The following is an 11,728-nucleotide window of genomic DNA, read 5'->3' as shown; positions in this document are numbered from 1 at the left end:
ATTTTTAAACATGTGACATTGTATAATACATGTAAAACTGAAGTTTTATTATTTCAGTTGAACCAAGTTTAAAAAAAAATTAAGCAAAAAGTTAAAAATTTATAAATTTAAAATTTTGAATTTCTTATTGAAATGTATTATATTTTATTAAGTGAGAGGGATTCTTGTCGTTTCTTATATATAAGCATATTTAAGATTATATAATCTGAACAACGGGTGTATTTTTTGAATAAGCCATAGGACGGGTGAAAATAGCATATGGTGAAAAAAGTAAAAGCAAAAACATAATTGACCAATAGGGCTATTGAATTGCTCACATGCCCCTCAAATGACCCAAAATTCTCCCTCATTTTGTAGTTTCTGAACCGTTTGAGATTTAACTCCCAATCGCTCAAGTTCGAGATTTACAAACCAATACGCCATTCATCTATACTATGTATAAAGAAAATAAATTGTTTTATGCTGTCTTTTTCTCCTTTCAATTAGACTCTTAAACAAATTTGATCATAAAAATGCTAATTTGTTGGTGTTATTAAAAAATATAAGAATTTATATTATATTTGTTTTATTTTTTTAAAAGATATTATATTTGTTATATTGTTGGTATTATTGAAAAAATAAGTATAGTTTGTTACAATATAAAAGTACAAAATATCTATTATCTATACCTATAATTTTAATCAAAATCAAAATAATTTTAATCAAACTTTCATAAAAATTATTATTCGTAATGTATATGCTAAAGGGAAATAAGAAGAGCGGAGCATATGATCAGTTCTCCCCATTTATGTTTGTTAGGGATTTTGACGAAGTTCGGTTCTACCGCTTACAACTTGACCCATCTACATATATTTTTTACTTAAATCGTTTATTGCATTCATTTACGCTCATTTGTCTTCATTTTACTAACAAGTTAGTGTTATTTTTTACTTATCTTCCTCTCATTATGTTGATGTTCTAGGTTAGGATGTTTTTAGTTATTGAACAATCTGAAGTGGAATGTAATATATGAAACATGTAGTTGTTAATTGAAATACTAAGTATGTTGATCAGGTATGTTATTATTTAAAGTTAGGGTGCTTTAGTTATCTAAATACGAATTACTAATGTGAAAGTTAGTTTTGTACTTTATGTGTTTGACAAAATGCTTGAATGAATAAATAAATTGTGTTGTTGATTGTTCTAGATATGGCTGACAATGTTGGTAAGATGAGACTCGACAAGACAACCTAGCACAACTTTGTACGTATAAAACATATTGCAATTATTCCTCCTCACAAATGGAGCCGTCATAGGTGGGATACATGCGACACTAATGAGGTAGTATGGACATGTTTATACCATTATGAGGCATCTCTAACATATCATAGTTGAACGTATTTTAGGTAGAACACACATTGCAAGATTTTTTGTAGCATGTTACACTTGAAGACATGCGAGGTTTATTTGTGGAGGCAGTATGACAATTTGTACATGGTTATATTTCTTGGTTTTATAGGGTATCTCATTACAAATTAGTGGCTCCAGTCGAGGGAGGTTCGCCTATGCTAGCAATTGTGGAGGTTTTTATAGAGGAGGAACATGTCAATGATTCTTAAAATACTTTGCATATATATATATATATATATATATATATATATATATATATATATGCCGGTCAGGAGCATGGCGTTGGGACTTGGGTGAGATAGAAAATGGTACCACTTACAACGATTTATATGGTACTATGTAGAAACCTGCTCATGAAATAGAGTTGGTCACTCAATATCAAATTCCACGAAGGAGGAGGACGTTCCGATAGCTTTGGTGACTTTATACTTATTTTTGTTTTTCCACATGCTTCTCATGAATGATGTATATTGATATTTTAATACCTAAACAATTACGACTCTGATGATTTACATGATTTTTTATGTTAGATAATTTTGTAATGGTATTTTGGCCATATGTTGAATGATTTTGAAATTTAATGTTTATGAATACTGTTGATTGTGTACATTTATGCTCATTTATCTTCATTTTGCTAATAAGTTAGTGTTATTTTTTACTTATCTTCCTCTCGTTATGTTGTTGTTGTTCTAGGTTAGAATGTTTTTAGTTATTGAACAATTTGAAGCTGAATGCAATATATGAACATGTGCTTGTTAATTGAAATACGAAATATATTGATCAGGTATATTGTTATTTAAAGTTAGGGTGCTTCAGTTATCTAAATACCAATTACTAGTGTGAAAGTTAGTTTTGTACTTTGTGTTTGACGAAATGTCTGAATGAATAAATAATTTGTGTTGTTAATTGTTGCATATATGGCTGACAGTGTTGGTAAGGCGAGACTTGGCAAGATAACCGAGCACAACTTTGTACGTAGAAAACATGTTGCAATTATTCCTCCTCATAAATGGAACCGACGTAGGTGGGATACATGCGACACTAAAGAGGTAGTATGGACATGTTTATACCATTATGAGGCATCTCTCTAACGTAGCATAGTTGAATGTAGTACAGGTAGACCACAAATTCCAAGATTTTTTTGTAGCATATTACACTTGAAGATATGTGAGGTCTACTTGTGGAGGCACTATGACAACATGTACATGGTTCTATTTCTTAGTTTTATAGGGTATTCAATTACAATTTATTGGCTCCAGCCGAGGGAAATCCGTCTATGCTAGAAAATATGGAGGTTTTTATAGAGGACGAGCATGCCAATGATTCTTAAAATATTTTGCAGATATACAAGCTGGTCAGGAACATGGCGTTGGGACTTGGGTGGGATAGAAAACAACACCACTTACAACGATTTATATGGTACTATGCAGCAACTTGCCCATGTAATAGAGTTGGTCACTCAGTATCAAATTCCACGAAGGAGGAGGACGTTCCGATAGCTTTGGTGACTTTATATTTATTTTTGTTTTTCCACATGCTTCTCATGAATGATGTATATTGATATTTTAATACCTAAACAATTACGACTCTGATGATTTAGATGATTTTTTATGTTAGATGATTTTGTAATGGTATTTTGGCCATATGTTGAATGATTTTGAAATTTAATGTTTATGAATATTGTGTTCAAATTTAGTTGGATTAGACAGAGATTTTATGTCATTTTGCATGTTGAATTTGAATATTGAATGTTGAAGATGTTACGTTTGATTGTGTTATGACAAAACATTGCATCACAAACCTCTTTTTGGTTTGTGCTCAGAACATATCACTTCCTAACTCTCGATCCAGTATCACTTCCAAACTCCCAATTTTGGATCGGTTCATAATTCTTGAACACCAACGATCAGGATTTACGTCCCAAGAGGGGCCTTTTTGGAAATTTAAAGAATATGCTAGCATTTCAAGGGGCCTATTAAGCAATTTTCCAAAAAAAAAAGGCCCATCAACTCAATTCATCAGCTCAATCAAATAAAAAAACAACAAAAAACATTTTCTTTACTTTGACCCTTTTATCAGATACAACAAGATAGAGTCGTCGCACTGATCTCAACTCACCGAAAAACGTTGCCGGAGTTGATCCTCAGCTGCTGGAAACAGCCAGAAACTCCGCCATAAGGTTTTTCCTTTTCAATTTTTTCCGATTTGTCACCATGATGCAATTCCTCCGCGATTTATATCATAATTATAACTTCCTTATTCCATGATGATAAAATCAATGTTATGATTTATATCATAAAATTATTTTTATTTTTTACATTGTGTATGTTGAATTGTATAATTTTTGTTTTTAATTGATCTATCTGCTATGGGTCTCATAAAAATTTTTCAACTTGTTTTCATAAGTTCTCCAATATAGCTTATAAATATACAAAAATAATTTAACAATATTTTATCTTTTTTCCTAAAAAAATTAGCTTATGCAAGCTTATACATAAGCACGCTTATACATAAGCTTAAACATAAGCTTCTGTTGTATATTTACTCTGAATAGCTTATGAGGATTCTGTGTGTATGATAGCAGGTGGCAGATATTACAAAGAGATACATAATTTCGTAGAGAAGCGATAAGGAATGGAGTTTATGTGTTTAATTGTGACTTTCGCTGTGACCTTGGTGTTAGGGTTTTTCTTTGTAATCTTCGTTGAAGCTTATAGAAGAAGAAATAATCATCAGTATGTCCTTATTTGAATCTCATTTTATCTTTTATATATATATGAACTGTGTGATTGTTAGCTTAATGTTTTGATTTTGGTTTTTATGAAGGCACATTGAAGTTCCGGCGATTTTTGAGGATCCTAATTCATTGAAGGAGGTAAATGTTTGATTTTGAGTTTTGTATTTGATCTTTTGTTGTGAGTATGCAAGATTTTGTGAGAAATTTATATCAGTTTGTTTGGTGAGGGAGAGGAGGGTATTTAAGAGTTCTAATTTAGTGAGATATGTCTAGTCTTATCGACCTTTGGAGTCTGTTTTTTTCTCTTATTTCTTTCTATCCACAACTTAATTTTCTAATGCAAAATTATGACTTTGTTGCTAATTGTAATTGTAAAACTTGTAGTCAATGAAGGGTGTGGAGACATGGCCTAACATAGGTTTCCCATTGTCGTTTTACTCTGCAGAATCATGCATATTATATTACAAATTGCTTGATAATAACATCATGACATAGTATGTTACAATATGAAAGTGCAAAATATCTATTATCTATACATATAATTTTAATTAAAATCAAATTAATTTTAATCAAAATTTCATAAAAATTGTTATCTTAATTTATAAGCTAGAGGGCAATAAAAAGAGATGATAGATGGCCATGTAGTTGATGAAGTAGATTTGCATCAAACAAGATAAGTATTTGTGTATCGTCTCCACAGGGATTAGTGTGATATCAAAGACAGTTTAACATCAAATATCATTCCAAGTATTAAGAGTGCTTGTTTGTTTCAAATGTAACTAGCTAAACTAAGTTGCAAAAGTAAAAGTGGAGATTAATAAGGCTTGAAACTTGTTAGGAGTAGAGTTCCTTAACCAAGCGTCACACGTAACCTAATGATCCATACGAATTCTATCTTTATAACCAATATTATCACAATCATTTCTACAATATCCTTCGTGCCCAAAGCGATATCATTATCTCTAAGGTATCGTTTAAACATTCGTGTCCAAATCCCTTAAACGATCACAAAGACGATCGGATAACTTAATCGACCGTGTCCAGCCTGACTAAATGTCCGAAAGCATTAAACTCTTGATTAAAAGTGATTATCAAAGATTACCAAAGATGTCAAGTAAGTTAACCTAAGATAGATTGCTACTCTAGGTCTAGATTCAAGAGTTCGTGTCCAAATCATCTTGAATCTCATTGAAAGTATTAAGAACAAGAACAACAACAATATTGAATATAAAATTGCTAGAACCATATATTTAGAGATCAAAATATTACATGTTAGAAAGATCAAGTACCTCTTATCCCAACAAAGGATATTTAGCTACTCATCATCATGGAAGCCTTGCAAGGATGGATTGAAAGAGAAAGATTCATTACAACTTGTGATGTCTCACAAAGGAGGAGGAATCCAACTTCTAAACACTCTCACTCTATATGCTCTTGCCCTATTTCTCCCTATAAAATATCTTACATGTGAAAGCTATGATAACCTAAGAGAGAAACTAAAATAAAACCTAACTCCTCTTCAAAGAATAGCAAGTGGCTATTTATAGAATTCTGCTCTGCCTTAACTCGCCATTGCGAGCAACATCACTCGCAGCTGCGAGTTCAGTTTTTGGACCAATGAGCTTGAGCCACGTCACCTTTTGAGGGGTCAAACCATCCTAACTCGCAATTGCGAGTAAATGAGCTCGCAGTTGCGAGTTGCTCGCATTGGCACTCGCAGTTGCGAGTTGAGTGCGAGTTGCTACTGCCTCCTGGATCAGCTTCTGCCATTTTGCACTTTTTCATGATTTTTGGTCTTTGATCAGTGTCTTGGGGTAAATTCCTGCATAAAAGGATAGAGTAAGATATATAAAGGGTAATAAGGCATTTAACACTTATTTCTCGGCTTTTCCATCAATAACTTGCAAAACAAGTTACAAAAAGTGCTTAAAATATAACAAGAAAGTATCACTTCCTAGCACTTATCAAACTCTCCCCAACTTAACTCTTTGTTTGTCCTCAAACAAAAGATTGAAAATCAAACAAGTTAAAAGAACGAGACACAAGTACAAAAGGCTTTGAACACTTTTTCAGATGAATGATACAAAAATGAATGCGCGGGCAAGTCTAAGTTTCCAACTAATCTAAAATTCTACTAAAAATATGAGATGAGTCCTAAGTGCAAAGTTCATGTCAAATATTTCAAGACAATAATACATTTATTCATGAACCACACCTAACACACTTCTTTGAAAGTAGATAAACAATTGAAATCAAATGAATGAGGGTTAAGAACACACATCCGGCAATCAAGTTAACATTCCAATCAAGTTATGTGTCCATCCAAATATTATTTCAAAAGGCATAAAAACATGGATCAAAAGGTTTTTGAGGGTTATAACTTGGCTTGGCTACAAAAGAAATGTCATATGTGGGGCAATTGAAATCAAAAAGTCTATCAAAGAGGAACATTCCTTGTATCAACCATTAAATTCCACAATCTTCCCTACCAATCATTACAAACCCTTGGTGTTCACACAAGATACACTTTGATCTCGACAACTTATTCTATTTTTAGATTTTTCTATCTTTTTCTCTTTTTCTTTTTCTTTTCATGTACACATTGTTTTCTTTTCTTTTTCTTTTTGTATTTACAACACCATGTTGTCTTGATCAAAGATAAAATTACACCATTGTTCTTGACAAAAGATTTACATCTACCTTCTCTCCCCAACTTGAATCAAATTATACCCTATTTGAATGTTCCCCTACTCTAAGGCAAAAGGGACAAATAGCAATGAAAGTTTAGGGTTCAACAATTAAAAACATATCAGAGTCCTAAAGTGCGTCAAGAATGAACTGGATATTGAAAAATTTAAGGACAAGTTCATCAAGCATTGTGCTTATGAATTGACAGTTCATAATTGATGACTCCGATTCATTTGGCTCAAGTGGGTTAGCAAGTACTCGCTCTTCTCACAAGGTAGGCTATTTGTGGTCAAGTATGTTTCACTCATTAACAAAAATGTGCCTTGATCACTTTCATGCCTTCACACAATTTAAAACAATTATTGGATTTAAAATAACACAATCGAGTTAAACAATGAATCCGGTCTCCTTGCATATAGTACAAACACTTGAGGTTTCCTCACTTTTAGACTAGAACTAAGTGGTTCGCAAATAAAAACATTATTGCGGAGAACTAAATGAAATGAAATTTGCACAAAATACTCGTTCCATATTTGAGTAAAAACCTAGAAAAACTGGAAACTTGTACCTTGACTTTGCGCTTTAATCACAACTATGAATCATTATCAATCATCTGAGAATTGAAAATTAAGCAAGAGTGATACAAAAGAAACTTCCACAATTTTCAAAATAAAACAAAATAAAGTACTTATTTAAACCAAAAGTGCTAACACATAACAAAAATACTAATTAAACGATACTAATTAAAATACGAACATCACGATATTAATTGAAAACGATTGTCACCATACAACAATATCCAAAATACTTAAACAAAGTACTGATAACATAAAATAAAATATGAGTCCATGTGCTAAAATGAAACAAACAACCGAAACAAAATATTGTTCAAAGTAGCAAAAGAGAAAGCATATAAAAGATAAATGAGAAGGTAAGAATTGACTGAAAGCTTGATAATATATCAATAAAAAGAATGAGCTTTCAAGTCTTTTCTTCCTTCTCAACCCTGCATGTCATCATCATCCGACCCATGGTGGGTTGAAGTAGCACTATGCACAAGCTCTAGATCATCCTGCTCATTACCATCACCTACATCTTCCTCCATGTTTGCATCCTCATGACCTATATCTATGATATATAAACACCATTCCCCGGCAACGGCGCCATTTTGATGAAGTAGATTTGCATCAAACAAGATAAGTATTTGTGTATCGTCTCCACAGGGATTAGTGCGATATCAAAGACAGTTTAACATCAAATATCATTCCAAGTATTAAGAGTGCTTGTTTGTTTCAAATGTAACTAGCTAAACTAAGTTGCAAAAGTAAAAGTGGAGATTAATAAGGCTTGAAACTTGTTAGGAGTAGAGTTCCTTAACCAAGCGTCACACGTAACCTAATGATCCATACGAATTCTATCTTTATAACCAATATTATCACAATCATTTCTACAATATCCTTCGTGCCCAAAGCGATATCATTATCTCTAAGGTATCGTTTAAACATTCGTGTCCAAATCCCTTAAACGATCACAAAGACAATCGGATAACTTAATCGACCGTGTCCAGCCTGACTAAATGTCCGAAAGCATTAAACTCTTGATTAAAAGTGATTATCAAAGATTACCAAAGATGTCAAGTAAGTTAACCTAAGATAGATTGCTACTCTAGGTCTAGATTCAAGAGTTCGTGTCCAAATCATCTTGAATCTCATTGAAAGTATTAAGAACAAGAACAACAACAATATTGAATATAAAATTGCTAGAACCATATATTTAGAGATCAAAAGATTACATGTTAGCAAGATCAAGTACCTCTTATCCCAACAAAGGATATTTAGCTACTCATCATCATGGAAGCCTTGCAAGGATGGATTGAAAGAGAAAGATTCATTACAACTTGTGATGTCTCACAAAGGAGGAGGAATCCAACTTCAAAACACTCTCACTCTACACTCTATACACTCTTGCCCTATTTCTCCCTCTAAAATATCTTACATGTGAAAGCTATGAAAACCTAAGAGAGAAACTAAAATAAAACCTAACTCCTCTTCAAAGAATAGCAAGTGGCTATTTATAGAATTCTGCTCTGCCTTAACTCGCCATTCCGAGCTACATCACTCGTAGCTGCGAGTTCAGTTTCTGGACCAATGAGCTTGAGCCACGTCACCTTTTGAGGGGTCAAACCGCCCTAACTCGCAATTGCGAGTAAATGAGCTCGCAGTTGCGAGTTGCTCGCATTGGCACTCGCAGTTGCGAGTTGAGTGCGAGTTGCTACTGCCTCCTGGATCAGCTTCTGCCATTTTGCACTTTTTCATGATTTTTGGTCTTTGATCAGTGTCTTGGGGTAAATTCCTGCATAAAAGGATAGAGTAAGATATATAAAGCGTAACAAGACATTTAACACTTATTTCTCGGCTTGTCCTTCAATAACTTGCAAAACAAGTAACAAAAAGTGCTTAAAATATAACAAGAAAGTATCACTTCCTAGCACTTATCAGTAGTGCCCGTCCAAACGCTAGTATAACATAACATATGATCAATTTCCCCCATTTATATTTGTTAAGGATTTTGACGAAGTTCGGTTCTACCGCTTACAACTTGACCCATCTACATATATTTCTTACTTAAATCGTTGATTATGTACATTTATGCTCATTTATCTTCATTTTGCTAATAAGTTAGTGTTATTTTTTACTTATCTTCCTCTCATTATGTTGTTGTTCTAGGTTAGAATGTTTTTAGTTATTGAACAATTTGAAGCTGAATTCAATATATGAACATGTGGTTGTTAATTGAAATACGAAATATATTGATCAGGTATGTTGTTATTTAAAGTTAGGGTGCTTCAGTTATCTAAATACCAATTACTAGTGTGAAAGTTAGTTTTGTACTTTGTGTTTGACGAAATGCTCGAATGAATAAATAATTTGTGTTGTTAATTGTTGTATATATGGCTGACAATGTTGGTAAGGCGAGACTTGGCAAGATAACCGAGCACAACTTTGTACGTAGAAAACATGTTGCAATTATTCCTCCTCATAAATGGAACCGACGTAGGTGGGATACATGCGACACTAATGAGGTAGTATGGACATGTTTATACCATTATGAGGCATCTCTCTAACGTAGCATAGTTGAATGTATTTTAGGTAGTCCACAAATTCCAAGATTTTTTTGTAGCATGTTACACTTGGAGATATGTGAGGTCTACTTGTGGAGGCTGTTTTATCTTGGTTTTCGGGTTTCAAACATTGATTACGTTTGAACCTTTTTAACCTTTGATATCTCATTTTTTCTTGGGAAGGGAAAAAAATAAGCAAAACCCTTGAGAATCGAGGTCCGGGAGTTGTTTTCGCTACGGGAAGGTGTTGGGCACCCATAACGACTATAGTATCTTATAGGAACCGTCTTTATTTTCTACGCGCGCGCTTTATTTTTAAATGCTATTTTGAAAGTGGTATTTACACGTAAGATTTTACTAAGTCAAGAATTGGAGGGAGAAAAAAGTGTTTGAATTTTTATTTTATTTGAATTGAAGGAATATTGGTTCCTTGCCTACGTACCCTTTTAAGGGATCAAATCCACCGTAGTTCTCTTCCAAAAATGTTTTTGTTTTTGTTGGTTGATTTTAAGTTTGAAAATTGGAATTTTGAAGAATGAGAGAGAGAGGCCTCAAGGGCATAAGATTGTGAAATTGTGAGGTTGGATTAGCTATTTTGCAAAAGAAAGTCTAAGTATGATTAAAATTCATTAAAGTTTTTGTTTAAGAAAATAAAAGGAAAATCAATGGGATTTTGATCCCAAAGTTTATTTAGAAAATGATTTGAGTGATATTGTTCATATTTATTTGAAAAATGATTTTTTGTTAAGTTTCAAATCCTAAACATATGTCTAAAGCATTCAAACCCTAAACATACATCTAAGACATGCATATCCTAATCATACATCTAAAGTATCTATGTGATGTGTGTGCATGTGTCGGTGCTTGTGTCGGTGTACATCATTAGAGTCCATTGTCCTTTACATCATGCCCTAATTACATGTTATGGTCTTGCAAGAATTTAAAATTGCATAAAAGTAAAGTACAAAAATTCCTAAGTGTTACATTCTAATTTTTGCATGAATTTTGAAATAAAGACCAAAAATAGAAGATGGAGGATGAGATGCTTTATGGATGAATGAAACATGAAGTAAAATGGTTAGTAAAAATAAGGCATAAAATGATAGAAAGATAAGCAAGGAAATACTAAACAAAGAATAGCAAAAATAACAAGAATAAAGTGTCAAAGTGTAGTAAAAATTCACCATAACCTCTCAATATGCACATGACCTATAATTCTCCTATCATAACAATTTTCTAAGGCTTCATTGCATTATGAGTGTGAGAATTATAGGGCATATTCAAGTCAAGGATCATGATATATTTTTAGGGACACTTGGCACTTTATTTTCACATACTAACGTTTACATGACTTGTAAAGCAAGAAACTAACAAATTGCATTCACAAACAGTACCCAATAAGCTAGGGACAAACATACCACAAAGTTGATTCATTAAGTATCAATCATCATGAGATCAAGTATTGGAATCAAATTATACAAAAAACTTCACACATGTTGACAAAAAAACCAAAACATCACAAACAAGATCACCTATGTTTTCTATCCATTTTTGACCATGTAGAATCATCACAAAATGTCACACATACTTCAAGAAACACATGGGAATTATTTTTGGCAATTTTCACAAAGTTTTTAATGAAAAAAAAAGAACATATTGAACTAACAAAGGGCACCAATATTTTCACCTATTTCTCAAGTCAACATTGACATATAAAAACATCAAGAACACCTAGAAACATCAAGAAATACACTGGTAATTTTTTGGAATTTTTTGCAAGAAAATTTAAAAAA

At 32.6% G+C, this 11,728-nt stretch overlaps 1 long non-coding RNA gene across 1 annotated transcript; it reads left to right on the top strand.

The window, feature by feature from the left end:
• The first annotated feature begins 3,962 nt into the window (after positions 1 to 3,962).
• LOC146905233 (uncharacterized) lies at positions 3,963 to 4,251 on the top strand. Its single transcript, XR_015020320.1, has 2 exons — positions 3,963 to 4,124; positions 4,216 to 4,251. It is a non-coding gene; the product is annotated as an uncharacterized LOC146905233 (long non-coding RNA).
• Positions 4,252 to 11,728: the final 7,477 nt, after the last annotated feature.

The sequence above is a fragment of the Medicago sativa genome, chromosome 7 (assembly GCF_051527215.1).
Source record: "Medicago sativa cultivar Bolivia chromosome 7, Bolivia_mono, whole genome shotgun sequence".
In the NCBI taxonomy this organism is placed as follows: Eukaryota; Viridiplantae; Streptophyta; class Magnoliopsida; order Fabales; family Fabaceae; genus Medicago; species Medicago sativa.
The sequence above is the reverse complement of the archived record's forward strand: the minus strand, read 5'-3'. Positions and strand labels throughout refer to the sequence as shown.